We start from the raw sequence: 15,847 nt of genomic DNA on the forward strand, positions 1-15,847 counted from the left end.
ACCACGTTCAAACTCACTTAACTCTTGATAACCTGCTATTGTAGCAGCAGTAACGGATCTAACAACTGCGCCAGACACTTCTTGTCTTACGTAAGCGTTGCCGACCGCAGAGCCTTATTCAGCCTGTTAACATCTTTGTATTTGAATACGCATGCCTATACCAGCTTCTTTGGCGCTTCTGTCTATATTTTTTCTTCAGAGTGAGTAATACTAAAGCGTTCCACTTACTTTCACTTTATATAGTAAAATAGACAGCCAAAAGTTTTTCTGTGTTCACCTAATATTTCCCTCTGGGATTCCGTATCTGGCCGGCCGTGGTGGCCGTGCGGTTCTAGGCACTGCAGTCCGGAACCGCGGGACTGCTACGGTCGCAGGTTCGAATCCTGCCTCGGGCATGGATGTGTGTGATGTCCTTAGGTTGGTTAGGTTTAAGTAGTTCTAAGTTCTAGGGGACTGATGACCTAGGATGTTAAGTCCCATAGTGCTCAGAGCCATTTGAACCATTTGATTCCGTATCTGGTATGGTTTGGCACTTATAATCTTTTATACGATTGCGAGGTGTCTGTTCTTCCGGACATGTCCGATAGGACGGGTGGCGCTCGGTGGGAATGTGAGGCGTGCCGAGATAGCCCCGCGCCCTGCTCATGACCACGGTGTCCACAGTGACGCAGTAGTTAAAGCACCTGTCTAGTATGCTGGAGGTTGTGGCTTCGAATCCCGGTCCTGCACACGATTTGACTCGTCGCCGCTGATTCCGCGTAATGTCCCGATGCAGCTTATATCAGTAATCCCTTTCCATTTTTACCCCCTCGACCTTCAGTTTACAGATAATTTATAATCTTGTCTGTGTGCTTGGGTAATATCGGAAGCGTATGCTTTGTGTCTTCATAAATGACAATGTGTCCCCTTTCAAATGAAATACGTCACAATACGCACTACACAATTTTTCTGTTTCATGTTTCTCTTCCTCATTTAGATGCACCATTCACAAAGCACCTCTGACCTGCGCTGTAAGTCTTGTAATCTGGTGCCTCTTCCCACGTTTCTATTACTCTCCTTACTGTTGCTTCATCGCATAATGGTGCAGTAATTACGTACTCTGAATTAACGTCTCATTCTGCCTCATTATTGTTCACTACACTAATAATGCATTTACCTTGAGTATTTTGTACTAGAGCTTTTGGAATGTATACACCTTTTAGTGCTTCTTGTCTCGACACTATTACCTCTTGGCTTTCCGGAATCATCTCCTGTCTTTTCAGTCGGATTCTCACGACCTTTCCTTCTCTGAGTCCTATCATTTCCTTTGGTTCACAACTTTCCCTTTCTTTGACAGGTGAACCTTCTTCGCCGAACCATTGCTCTATTCCGTTATTTCACCTAATAGAGCGATGTCTTTTAAATTCTTGTGCCATCGTTTCCTTCGCGGAACTCGCTTGGTTCAAATGGCTCTGAGCACTATGGGACTTAACTGCTGTGGTCATCAGTCTCCTAGAACTTAGAACTACTTAAACCTAACTAACCTAAGGACATCACACACATCCATACCCGAGGCAGGATTCGAACCTGCGACCGTAGCGGTCGCGCGGTTCCAGACTGTAGCGCCTAGAACCGCTCGGCCACTCTGGCCGGCCGGAACTCGATTATCCTGATCTTATCTTCCATATATGTATTTTGTTACCCTGCCTGTATCAGAGAGTTTGGGGGTTCCCTCCGTCCTGGTGATAGCTCCTCCTCCGGTACTGTCAACAACGGAATGTAATACCCATTCACTACTATTCGTCCCTGGCTGTAGTCTATGACGGCTCTCTGTTTTTGTAAGAAAGCGCTACCTACCAGACCATTATGTGGCACATCTGTTACACCTGTCCGTTTCTTAACACATGTAATGCATGCTCTCGTAACATTTTTCTGGTTATTCTCAGATTCAATGTCGCTGCACCAGCGTGATCATCGTACCTTGTTACCGCTTTTAACCTTCGTACCTCTCTTGCTTATTTACTGGTATTTCGGTGGTTATCGCTTCCTCCTTCAGTAGACTGATATGGTCGCCTATATCTATTAAAAAGTTCAGTTCTTTACCGAATTCCCTGGAATAAGCCGATATTATGTCACTTTTAGCCTAGCACCCTACTATCCTCACCTTGGGCCATTTAACGGTGGCTATGCGTGACTGCTGCCCTAAACACCTGTTTCGTTTCCCGTCGTGTTCCCTGGAATCTTTCCTACTTTTACTCTACACAGAACCTATGCTTATGGCATTTTTCACATATGATAAACTTGTCACATTTCGCATCTGTGTGTCGTGGCTCATCACAATGGTAACAATAATTTTGGAATTTCTTGCTTCCTCTGCCCTGTTGAGTGTCTGTACCCATCTTACTTTGGTACTGTTGCGGCAGTGTTTGACTACATGTCTTGTTTTACCATAGTTATAGCATTTCACATGGTTTGGTTGTTGCTTACTATTATTCTTTCATATTATTCACCTTGAAGCTTGATTCTTCTCTCTCAGGACACAATAATGTTCCTGACTTCTTCGAACGTGCGGTTTTTCTGAAATTTAACTGTAAACCTCTCCGTGATACCAAGCACCTCTCATGTAGTGCCTGCCACTCGAGTTTGATGAGCATCTCCGTGACATACTAACAGAACTCGTGACGCAACAAAGCGCTATTTCCTGGATTTTCTCTAGTAATCGTACTTACCTGCTAAGACTCATCGACTAACAGACCGTTCCACTTAAGATAGCTCCATTCGAACACTTGTCGATATTATACGGTTGTCGTTGTTACTAGCGTTTCATCGTCAATAATACAGTCGAAAATTAATGGGCCTTTCCACCTACTGTGAATATTGCTACGGAAACTAAGAATACCCTCTCTAAAAAGATGCAAACTATTAGTTGTAAGTTAAGAAATAACACAAATGAGTTTGCGAAACTTGACGCACGGAACAAAGGAAGAAGTTGTTTTACGAAACTTCCTGGCAGATTAAAACTGTGTGCCCGACCGAGACTCGAACTCGGGACCTTTGCCTTTCGCGGGCAAGTGCTCTACCATCTGAGCTACCGAAGCACGACTCACGCCCGGTCCTCACAGCTTTACTTCTGCCAGTATCACGTCTCCTACCTTCCAATCTTTACAGAAGCTCTCCTACGAACCTTGCAGAACTAACACTCCTGAAAGAAAGGATACTGCGGAGACATGGCTTAGCCACAGCCTGGGGGATGTTTCCAGAATGAGCGCGTAATGGATAACTACTTAAATGCTTCTGTGTGCACTTTAATTGGTCTAAACTTACTTTGGCGGCCTTCACGAGAGCGATACACAGCGGCTGGAGCACATTTATAGCCGCGCGGGATTAGCCGAGCGGTCTGGGGCGCTGCAGTCATCGACTGTGCAGCTGGTCCCGGCGGAGGTTTGAGTCCTCCCTCGGGCATGGGTGTGTGTGTGTTTGTCCCTAGGATAATTTAGATTAAGTAGTGTGTAAGCTTAGGGACCGATGACCTTAGCAGTTAAGTCCCATAAGATTTCACACACTTTTTTTAACACATTCATAGATTCCGCTCTTAATACTAGTTCTTGATATCTTTATAAATATGATTTCGCCGCTCAGTTGGCGCCATTACACAAGGTTCTGCCTCTTTTTCAGCATTTCCGTGACTGAAACAAACCCTTGCAAGTATATTTATAACTGCATAACTACTGCAGCTAACAACCGTTGCCGGTCGGTGTGGCCGAGCGGTCCTAGGCGCTTCAGTCCGGAACCGCGCGACTGCTACGGTCGCAGGTTCGAATCCTGCCTCGGGCATTGATGTGTGTGATGTCCTTAGGTTAGTTAGGTTTAAATAGTTCTAAGTTCTAGGGGACTGATGACCTCAGATGTTAAGTCCCATAGTGCTCAGAACCATTTGAACTAACAACCGTCTGACGCTGCTTACTGTATTCAAGCCTTAGGCTCCCTCTACAATTCCTTCAAGCCTTAGGCTCCCTCTAAAATTCCTTTCATTTCCACAGTGAATATTCCTTGGTGTCACAGAATGTGTCCTGGCCAAGCTGTCCCTTCATTTTGTCTGTATAATTGTACCACGAAGCTCTTTTCTTTATGATTCGACTGAATGTCTCCTCATCACTTATTCGATCTGCCGTTCTAAACTTTAGCATTCTTCTGTAGCACCTCGTATCCAAAACATCTGTTGTCTTCTTGTCTTAACAGTTTATTCTCCACATTTTGCTTCCGTAGAAGGCTACGCAAGACGAAAACCTCCAGAAAAGAAGTCCTAACATTTAAATTTATGTCCGACATTCAAGAAATCCTATCTTTCGGAAACGACATTCTTGCTACTGCTAATCTGCATTTTATATCGTCTCTACTTCAACCATCGTCCTTTATTTTACTGCCTAAATAGCAAAACTCTTCGACTCCTTTTAGTGTCTCATTTACTAATCTAATTCCCTCAGCATCACTTCATTTAATTCAACTGCATACCATTAGCCTTATTTCAGTTTTGTTGACGTCCATCTTACTCTGAGGTGACAAAAGTTATAGGATATGTCTTAATATCGTGCCAGACTTCATTTTCCCCGCCATAGTGCAGTAACTCAACGTGGCATGGACTCAACAAGTCGTTGGAAGTCCCCTGCAGAAATGGCGCTCTGTGGCGATCCATAATTACGAAAGAGATGCAGGTGCATGATCTTGTACACGAACTGACCTCTCGATTATGTCCCATAAATTCTCTGAGATTCATGTAGGGCGATCCGGGTGGCCAAATCATTCGCCCGAATCGTTCAGAATGTTCTTCAAACTAATTGCGAACAATTGTGGCCCACTGACATAGCGCGTTGTCATCTATAAAAATCCATCGTTTTTTGGGAACAGGAAGTCCAAGAATAGTCATTTCCAGTCAGTGATCGGTTCAGATGGAGCAGATGACTCAGCCCATTCCATGTAAACACAGCCCATAGCATTATGGAACTACCACCAGCTTTCATAGCACCTTGTTGACAACTTGGATCCATGGCTTCGTGGGGTCTGCGCCACACTCGAAGCCTGCTATCAGCTCTTACTAACTGAAATCGGGACTCATCTGACCATCTTACGATTTTACAGTCATCTAAGGTCCAACCGATATGGTCACGAGCCCAGAAGAAGCGCTGCAGGCGATGTCGCCAAATTTCGCCACACTGTCCTAACGCATTCCTTCGTCGTACGTTCCACATTGATTTCTGCGCTAATTTCATGCAGCGTTGCTTCTCTGCACTCGAGAGAGTGCTGTTGGCCACTACGTTGTCCGTCATGAGAGGTAATGCCTGAAATTTGGCATTCTCGGTACGCTCTTGACACTATGGATTTAGGAATATTGAATTCCCGAACGATTTCCGATATGGAATGTCCCATGCGTCTAGCTCCAACTACCATTCCGCGTTCATAGTCTGTTAACTCCCGTCGTGCGGCCAGAATGACGTCGGACACCTTTTCACACGAATCACCTGAGTACCAATGACAGCTCCGCGAATGCGCTGCCCTCTTACACCTTGTGTACTCCATACTGCCGCCATCTGTATATGTGCGTACAGCTATCCCCGACTTTTGTCACCTCACTGTATAATCTCTTTTCAAGACTCTACCCATACCACTCAACTGCACATCCAGGCCCTTTCCCGTGTCTAACAAAACTGCAAGCCTTACAGAATTTTTTCTTCTCCCTGAGCCTTAGCTCTTTTACCAAATTAACCATTAATTTCCTTTACTGCTTACTATACAGACTGAATAACATGTTGGCTAGATTACAGCCTCCCCTCACTTCTTTCTCCTATGCGTCGCGAATTACAACTGTAGTCTGGGAAGGAAAGAAGATTAGAGTTTAAAACCCCATTGACAGCGAAGTCATTACAAATGGCGCACAGGTTCGGATTAAAGAAGTTTGTGGAAGGCAATCGGTCATGTCATTTCAAAGGAACCATCCCGTCATTTGCTTTAAGCGATTTAGGGAAATCACAGAAAACCTAAATCTGGATGGCCAGACGGTGATGGTGAGAGTGTTCGGCTCCTCTTCTGTATCCGAAGTCGTTCGATCGTGATAAGTGATTAAAATGGGTCTCTGTTCACAATTACGCGCAATGGTAACGCTCTCTTCCATCGAATCAACTACACATTGGTGGATAAAATTGATTAAGAAATCAAACGTTTCTCATAAATATATTACTACCTCTCACTGCATATTACATTATCCTTTGCTTTGCGTAAGGAGAACCTACAAGAGGACACAGAAATGACTGATGGTGAAATTGTTTTGGGTTGGCAAGAGAGCCAACACCGTGTTACTAGAGGAGGCCGAAAGGCACGCGTTTTAGCTCACGCAGGCTAGCGTGAGGTCTGGAACAGGACAAGGAAATTAGAATTTGGAAAAACTGACGTAGCTGGTGGAATACTTAACTTTAATCCATTAATGGTGAACATCGGTCTGAACGGTACATGATTCACAATATCAATAGTAACTGATAATGGCGCCTTGCTAGGTCGTAGCAAATGACGTAGCTGAAGGCTATGCTAAACTATCGTCTCGGCAAATGAGAGCGTATTTTGTCAGTGAACCATCGCTAGCAAAGTCGGTTGTACAACTGGGCGAGTGCTAGGAAGTCTCTCTAGACCTGCCGTGTGGCGGCGCTCGGTCTGCAATCACTGATAGTGGCGACACGCGGGTCCGACGTATACTAGCGGACCGTGGCCGATTTAAAGGCTATCACCTAGCAAGTGTGGTGTCTGGCGGTGACACCACAGAAATTACTTTCAGTAGCCGAATTTCATTTCAGTTTATTCCCATTGTTGCGTACATGAAACACGAAGTTTTCGGTTATTTTTTCACGAAGTGTTAGCTAATTGTGAAATATAAAAAAACATAGACAGAGAACTTGTAAATGCCTTTTAACCTGCATCATGAATTTTGTGTAATAAATTCATTATGACTTTTTTTTAAGTTTAACTTCGTGCTGCGTGTACGCAACAACGAAAAAAATGGATTAATTTATTCTCTGGGACGCAGACCATCTGTAAATGAAACAGGCATAATTGGACATGAAATCAACGGATAGTCCTTTACTGTAATGATTCACAGGGACAGAAGTTAATCGTAAATGAAACCGCTCATGAATGTTGTAGTGGGATGCAAGAGGGGGAAGGGATGCCTGGATATGCGGGGAAACGGAAGATAACTCTGAATTCAAGTACCGCCTGAATCACGCTACTCTTAACATGCATAAAACCTTGTATTCCTCCAGCAAATAGCTACTCAAAAGACAGAGGGGTCTGCACATTCCGAGACAAGAGCTACTAACGACACCTGCCAATGTGGTAGGGCACGTGTTCGTCTTTCAGGACAAAATTACGTTCCCACACTGCACAAAATAAGGGCTTTGTCCACATTATCAGCTATGCGTTTGAGGATCATTAGCTCCAGCACTTTAAATAAATGACAAAGCAGTGAGACAGGCCGGAAATTTTTAGCTTCAGCTGGGTCTTTCCCTGGTTTTAATAACGCAATAACCCGAGCTTTCCTCCACAGTTTAGGAATTTGCATTGTTGTGATACAGCTATTCATTAGCTCTAGGATCCATGCTTGTACTCCCGGTCCAAAATGTTTAATTTGCTCAGATCTCAGATCGTCGAGGCCAGCGGGCTTATTGTTTTTCAAATCGTTGAGGGTATCTTGTAGCTCCTGAATGAAAAAATGGCTCTGAGCACTATGGGACTCAACTGCTGAGGTCATTAGTCCCCTAGAACTTAGAACTAGTTAAACCTAACTAACCTAAGGACATCACAAACATCCATGCCCGAGGCAGGATTCGAACCTGCGACCGTAGCGGTCTTGCGGTTCCAGACTGCAGCGCCTTTAACCGCACGGCCACTTCGGCCGGCCTCCTGAATGAAGAACGGGCGAGCTAGGAAGCTTATCTTCTCGTTCAATTTTCTTTTAATTTTGCTATTCCTGATCTTCCTTTTAGTTTTTCCGTTCATGAGTATTTGGTGAGCTATCTGATCATGTGCAACTTCACTGTAATTTGGTTTATTTAAAGTGCTGGTGCGAATGATCCTCAAACGCATAGCTGATAATGTGGACAAAGCCCTTATTAACGAACAAGCTGGATTTCGACCAGGAAAATCATGCTGTGGCCAAATCCTTAATCTCACACAGTACATCGAAGACGGCTATCAGAGAGGAGAAGTAACTGGGGTCGCATTCCTGGATCTCAGTGCGGCATATGACACAGTTAACCATAAGTTGCTTACCCAGAAAGTGTATAATGTCACTAAGGACTACACCCTTTCTATGTTCGTGCAATGCATGCTACAGAACAGACGCTACTATGTAACCTTACAATCTAAAAACAGCCGATGGAGGACACAGAAAAATGGACTTGCACAGGGTAGTGTCTTCGCTCCAATATTATTTAACATCTATACCAATGATCTTCCCATCAGCCACCAGACACGAATGTTCATATATGCTGATGATGCAGCAGTGGCCACTCAGGATAAAACCTTTGAACAAGTAGAGGAGAATCTCACAGGAGCCTTAACAGAACTTGCTACCTATTACGACGGCAATAATCTCAAACCAAACCCTAGTAAATCTCAAGTATCCGCCTTCCATCTTAGGAACAAACAAGCCAAACGGAAACTCCAAGTCATGTGGCAAGGGGAAGAGCTGAAACATACAAACAGCCCAAAATACCTGGGAGTAACACTGGACAGAGCACTTACTTTTAAGCAGCACTGTCACAACACTGAAAAAAAGGTCTGTGCCAGGAACAACATACTGCGGAAGCTAACAGGTTCATCGTGAGGAGCTCAACCACATGTTCTGCGCACCACGGGTCTGGTGCTGAGTATCTCAGCAGCGGAATATGCGGCGCCAGTTTGGAGGAACTCTGCTCACACTAAACAAGTTGACGTCGCCGTAAACGAAACTGTACGTATTGCCACAGGATGTCTCAAACCAACTCCCACAGACATCATTTATCCCATCATAGGCATAGCACCACCCACTATCCGCAGACAAGTAGCTGCCGAGATCGAAAGATCAAAACAAAAGAATGATCCTCGACACCCGATGCATATACACCGAAAACAACGTGTCCGGCTGAAATCCCGCAGGAGTTTCATTGAAACTACTGTAGAGCTCGCCACCAAGCCCGTCGCAAGGCGGCTATCTCTTAGGGAAGAAATGGTGCCACACTCCACAATGGAACTACTTGAGGAGGGATCTGCAGGATTTCAACTACCTTTTACAACTTGGAGGTCATTAAACCGGCTGCGCACTGGAGTAACTGGGTGCAAATCAAACCTATTTAAATGGGGTTACAGTGATAGCGATAGGTGTGAATGCGGAGCAATACAGGACTTGGACCACCTACTGATTTGCCCAGATATGTCTATAACATGCACTAAAGGTGATATTTTGAAAGTCAATGACAAAGTAAACTACGTTGCTAAGTACTGGGAAGGGAAGATATAATTGGTGCATCCGGATACGGAAGAAGAAGAAGAACTGCACAAAATAATTCGCGTAGCATCATTACTTGTCCTCACGTGAACGCTGATGGCAAAGAACTCATATGGTTGGTCAGGCATAGATTACAGTGCTTCACACGCAATACACAGACCAACGAAAGACTGCACACCAATCGTAAATAAATCAAAACAAGACGTAGGTTTTATCAGAAGTAACATGATATGCGATCATTTAAGGAAACGCGGTATGGGGTTATCCAAATAAAAGACCACTGCTGATTACATGTGGTCGTCTAAATGACTGACAAAGAGCTTGTCCGCACCCATAAGAATTAACTAAATTTGTTCCCCCAAAAATTGAAATAACGCACCCGAACGTTACTGAAAGTAACTCACGTGCCAATGGACCGCCCTAGCTGAAATAAGCAAATCTTAAACTATGTTCCTATGGAACAGTGAGTCTCACCGTACAGTGTCTCACCCACGACTGCCCCGTTTAAATATAGCCAGACTCAACCCTAGGCTCCGGAGAGCTGTTTATTTTTCTTATTTTTTTTACTAATGATGGGAGGTCAACCGCTCAAACCACCCTTTCTTAGGAAGAAGGAACTGTCCTGGTTAACCGAAAAAGAACTCAGCGGAACGTTGCACAAAAAGTTTCCCGTAGCAAAGGGCGGAAGGCCCTCCCATTCGTCTAAAAGAAAATGAGTAGGCTGCTGTGACAGAGGGTAAAAGAATCGATATCATAGCAAGAAGAACTTTGTTTCCTTCACTTGTCGATCTAGATACTCGAACTCACAGGCATTACATGGAGACGAGGTAATAAAGGGAAGCTGGCCGAGAAATATGAAACGTTCACACACACACACACACGCACACACACGCTGCGCATTCTGCTGACAAGATATTAAGATATATGGCACATCCCTGTGCAGTTTATATAGAACGTTGAATAATGACGATTAATTAGTAATGAAAGATGGTTTAGACGGTCGTATTTGAGTTGGAACCGTCATTCGCCCGAATGCTGAGAGGTAACTGTTAAGAAAGAAATTCGATACGTGGCATCGTTTTCGAGATAATTATCATTATAGTTAGCCAATTAGGCTGTTACACCCGTGCAAATTCAAGCGGCCCGCCAGATACAATTAGTGTCGGTTGTTCTCATAGCGTAGATAACAGCGCACGAGACTGCTCAGCCTTTGGTTCGGCTTCAGTCCCTACTAGCGTCCCATGACCAATTTTTGGATCGCTATCTTGTTCGGATTTAGAAAACCAAACGAAGCAAACGCTTTGCGACACCATCTTTGGTGGGCCGCATGAAGTTTCGCGCCAGAGGCCTGATTGGCTAACTTCAGCACTAATTAACTCGAAAATGTCGCAACGTATCGATTTTTTTTTTTGCCAGTTATTTCTCAGCGCTAAGTACCCTGCAGCACCCTTAGAAGCTTTTAAGGTTATTTTTGATCACCTAGTTAGATTATGGCACCTGCCAAAAAGTGTGAATAACTACATTTTGTAGGACGGACCGCTGCGACACGTGAAGCAAGAGAATCTGAGCTTCTGGAAGGTACTGGCAGGAATTAGGAGCCATGCCGATTCCATTGCGAACAGAACGATCGAAGTGGTCCCACACATTCTCGACTGGGTTTAAATCTGGAGAGTTTGGTGGTCAGGGGGTACAAAAAGCTCATCCTAGTGCTCTTCGATCCACGCACGTGCACTGCGATCTGTGTGAGACGTAGCATTGTCCTGCTGGTAGATGCCATCGTGCAGAGGGGAAAAAAATTGCATGTAAGATTGGGTATGGCCGCCAAGTATAGCTACATATTTGTATTGATACACGCCTTCCAGAATGACGAGGTCACCCAGGGAATGCCACGAGAACATTCCCCAGACCATAACGCTCTCGTCTCCAGCCTGGACCCTTCCGACGGTTGTTGCAGGGTGTTTGCTTTCAGTTCATTTGTAAACGCCACGTGTTGCCACTCAGTAGACATCCAGTTGCGCTACTGGAGTGAAAATTCCAGCGTTCGTCGCCGATGAGCAGCAGTGAGCACGGGAGCATGAATCAGGCGCCTGCTGTGGAAGCCCATACGCAGCAACGTTCGCTCAACAGTCGTTGGGCGGACACTGTTTATAGCCCTCGGTTCTTCTGAGTGGTCAGTTGGTCAAGAGTTGCACGTCTATTCGCCCGTACGCATATCCGTAACCGTCGTTCAGCCCTCTCCTCTATGGCCCGTGGGGCAACACAATTGAATCGATGGCCATTTTGCATAATAGCGCTATTTGGTCATGCACCGTATACTTCACAGCGGTACGCGAACTGTTTCCATAGTTAGCCCCTGGCCGGAGTGGCCGAGCGGTTCTAGGCGCTACAGTCTGGAACCGCGCGACCGTTGCGGTCGCAGGTTCGAATCCTGCCTCGGGCATGGATGTGTGTGGTGTCCTTAGGTTAGTTAGGTTTAAGTAGTTCTATGTTGTAGGGGACTGATGACCTCTGAAGTCAAGTCCTATAGTGCTCAGAGCCATACTTAGCCGGTTCGGGAATGCTTCCACCCTTGGGCCAAAAGCAAATGATCATCCCTGTGAGACGTCAAATCAATCGCTTTGTTTTCGCAATACGAGAACGACTGCATTGTTTACCGCATCTCCCCCACACGCTTTGTATACCCTCCAATGTCCAATGCTAGAGTTGCCACTTGCCGTCTGTGAGTGGTTATTGCACGTTGATGTCGAACATAGGCGGTGGTCGCATCACTGTGAGTGGACCACGTGTACACACACAAACACACACACACACACACACACACACTGATGAGTCAAGCATTTGATCATTCTCCAGAGAGACAGGCTGCCGTCTGGTGTTGTTGCGGGTGCATGATGCGGTAAGGAAATTGTACAGGTTATTTCACAATACATGTTTCACACTTCCAGCGGCTATAGACGGGACTTATTAGATTAAGTTTTACATAGGAATACATGTCCAGAGGTGTCGTCCAATGGCGCTACAAAAAATGGTTCAAATGGCTAACATCTGAGGTCATCAGTCCCCTAGACTTAGATCTACTTAAACCTAACTAACCTAAGGACAGCACACACATCCATGCCCGATGCAGGATTCGAACCAGCGACCGTAGCAGCAGCGCGTTTCCGGACTGAAGCGCCCATAACCGCTCGGCCACAGCGGCCGGCTGACGCTACATAGGGCCGAAGTTACAGAATGATTCCGTGATGATGTTACAAACTTTCAAGGATGATGGAGAAGGTTAAATGTATCAATTTAAGGTGAAATTCCCTGTACCGGATACGATCGAGTTGAAAGTTATAAGCGAAAACCGTTCTGATACCTCTGACAGTGGTGGTGGTGGTAAGTTCCTATGGGACCAAACTGCTGAGGTCATCGTTCCCTAGGCCTACACACTACTTAGTCTAACTTAAAGTAACTTACGCTAAGGACAACACACACACCCATGCCCGAGGGAGGACTCGAACCTCCGACGGAGGGAGCCGCGCGAACCGAGGCAAGGTGCCCCAGACCGCGCGGCTACCCTGCGCGGCTCTCTGACAGTGGAATGCATGTACTGGTACTGTTGTTGCTAAGATTGTGGCGTAAGAAACTTTCAGATGTGGTAGTAGTATGGACCTAAACAAGGGAAAATGTCCAGTAAACATGGGCTGTAAAATGCATACCTTAAGAGCTATGAGCACTTGTTCAATGCAAGAGATGTGTTTGACAGTAGCGAAGATGGACAAGTGCTCATGGCTCCTCACGTATGCATTTTGGAGTACATGTTTACTGGACGCTGTTTCATTGCTTTGGTCCGTACTATCACCTTTGAAAGTTTCCTACCAAACAGTCTTAGCAACGGTGTACTAGTGCGTGTATTCCGCTGTCAGAAGTATCATAATGGTTTTCGCTTATAGCTTCCGGTACAGCGACTCTTACCTCAAATTGATACATTTATCAGTCTCCTTCATCCTAGGCAGTTTGCAACATCATCACGAAATTACCCAGTATATACACAGGTTTCCAGACGCTGTCGCCTATAACTTTGACGGTCTGTAGCGTCGTTGTATGATGTTCCTGGACGTGGGTTTCTACACTAGTGTCCAAAACTAAAGCAACAAAATGCTATTTCCGCGTCCTATGTCTAATTCACGATATAATCATACAAACTGTTTACAGATGTCGTTACGATCGTGTTCTGCACAAAAGATGGCATTCCGATCAACGGACAACCGCGCCAGCAATGACGTCAAGGCAGCTGTCAGTTCAGGTAGTGTTTGGAGGGTAGTCCCACATCTGCAATGGCTGTGTACACAGTCACATACGGTGCAGTATGGTAGAGAAGACGTTTGCAGACTCTCTGCTGTGGAGGTCCATGGGAAGAAGGGAAGCAGGAGAGTAGCAAACTGATGTGTCCCGATGGCTTAATGTGAGTCGTTATGTTGGTTCTCGGATAAGGCGACAGTTTATAGAGACCGAATCCGTATCCCGGAGACCAGGACATTGCCGACCAGGTATGACATCAGAAAGAATGGACCGTTATTTGGCTGTAAGAGCGCGGCGGTACCGCCTTAGCACTGTCCTGCAACTGGCATCTAACTTCGCAGCATCCAGTGGACGTGTTGTATCGAGGCAAACAGTGTACAGAAGTGTCCAGCAGAATGGCCTTCATTATTGGAGACCTTCTGTCTGTTTACCTTTGGCGTGTCTTCACAGAAGGGAAAGTCTAGAGCGTAGCCGTCAACATGCCACCTGTACGGTCGAACGGTGGGCCAATGTTCTTTTCACAGATGAGTCCCGATTTGCGGTGGAGAGTGATTCTCGACGGATTCGCACCTGGAGTGCACGTAGAACGCGATTTCGGGACCCAAAGATTGTGAAAAGAGACCGATATCGAGGAGGATCCCTAATAGTGTGGACATGGATTATGTTGACCACTCGAACACTTCTTCATGAAATTGTACGGTTGAAACAGCAAAATTTAACTGTTGTCAGGTACTGTGAGGAGATCTTGGGATCTCATGTGCGTTAGTTGCGAGGTGCTGTGGGCCCAGACTCCGTATTGATGGACGATAATGGTCAACCTCACACAGCACCGATGGTTGACGTTTTTTTGGAAACGGAAGATGTTGCAGGCATGGCGTGGCCTATTCGCCTTCCCGATTTGATTCCCATAGAGCATGTCTGACATGCAGTAGAGAGACGGGTTACATATCACGTCAGCATCCACCAAACACTCACCAAGTCTTGTGAGCAGCTCTGCAGGAAGAATGGGCACTTTTGCCTCATCATAATATTGATGGCATCATTCACAGCATGCCCCCTCGTTATCAGGGCTGTATTGGTGCCAGAGGTGGCCACACCCCATACGGAGCACATAACCAGTTATCGGAAAGTATGCAAATCCGTTAAGATGAAAAAAACCAAAAACATTTTTTTTCTACCGTTATGCATGTTGCAGCTGATTACGTTCTGTGTTTTTTACATTGTTTCTACTGTCCTATCACCTGTTTATACTGTTTTATGACAAAATAAACGCTACCTTGCAAAATTTCCATTTGTTGCTTTAATTTTGGACACCAGTGTATGTAAAACTTGATCTACTAAGTCCCCTCTACAACCTCTAGAAGAGTATAACATGAATTGTGAAACATCCTGTATAAGCGAAAGACCTCCACCAGCTGAAACTGTAGTGCGAAATAAAGTAAGAGCTTCGAATACTACCGTGCACGTACGAAGCTCGCCTTTTCCTTAAAAGAGAGAGAGAGAGAGAGAGAGAGAGAGAGAGAGAGAGAGAGAGAGAGAGAGATGCAGCCCATCAACGGCTGCACCGGCATGGTGGTCGTCATAAAAGTTCTACTGCCACCTCTACGTTTGCTATTTTTAGTGTAGGAGTTCACAGGATGCGGGCCTGTGATGTTGGGTGTGGGTGAAATTGCCAACTAACGCTCGCCTATCGAGAGGATAGAAAGTGCACGAAAGCGACTGAAGGGTAGCGGACTTAAAGGGCAGGGGGGAAAAAGTGGCAAGGCAAGGGCCAAGGGAGAAAATTCTGCCACATTCTGGACGGGTTGTAAGAGCAGTAGCGGGTTTTCTAGTTTGCTGCATCAGATCATGCAAGGGCAAGGTGATGAATCCGTATCGACGTGAGGTACTGCTGGACTGAGCACCGACAATATCTCCTGAGCCAGCTGCAGCGCCTGCATAACTACAATGTACCACGGTTGTCAAATCAGTGGTCGATGGCTACAAATCGATCGCACATTGTCAATGTTTTGTTTGTGTTTAATGTGAAAATTGTCTTCCCTACTGTTGCCGGTT

Source organism: Schistocerca nitens, chromosome 3 (assembly GCF_023898315.1).
Source record: "Schistocerca nitens isolate TAMUIC-IGC-003100 chromosome 3, iqSchNite1.1, whole genome shotgun sequence".
Classification (NCBI taxonomy): domain Eukaryota; kingdom Metazoa; phylum Arthropoda; class Insecta; order Orthoptera; family Acrididae; genus Schistocerca; species Schistocerca nitens.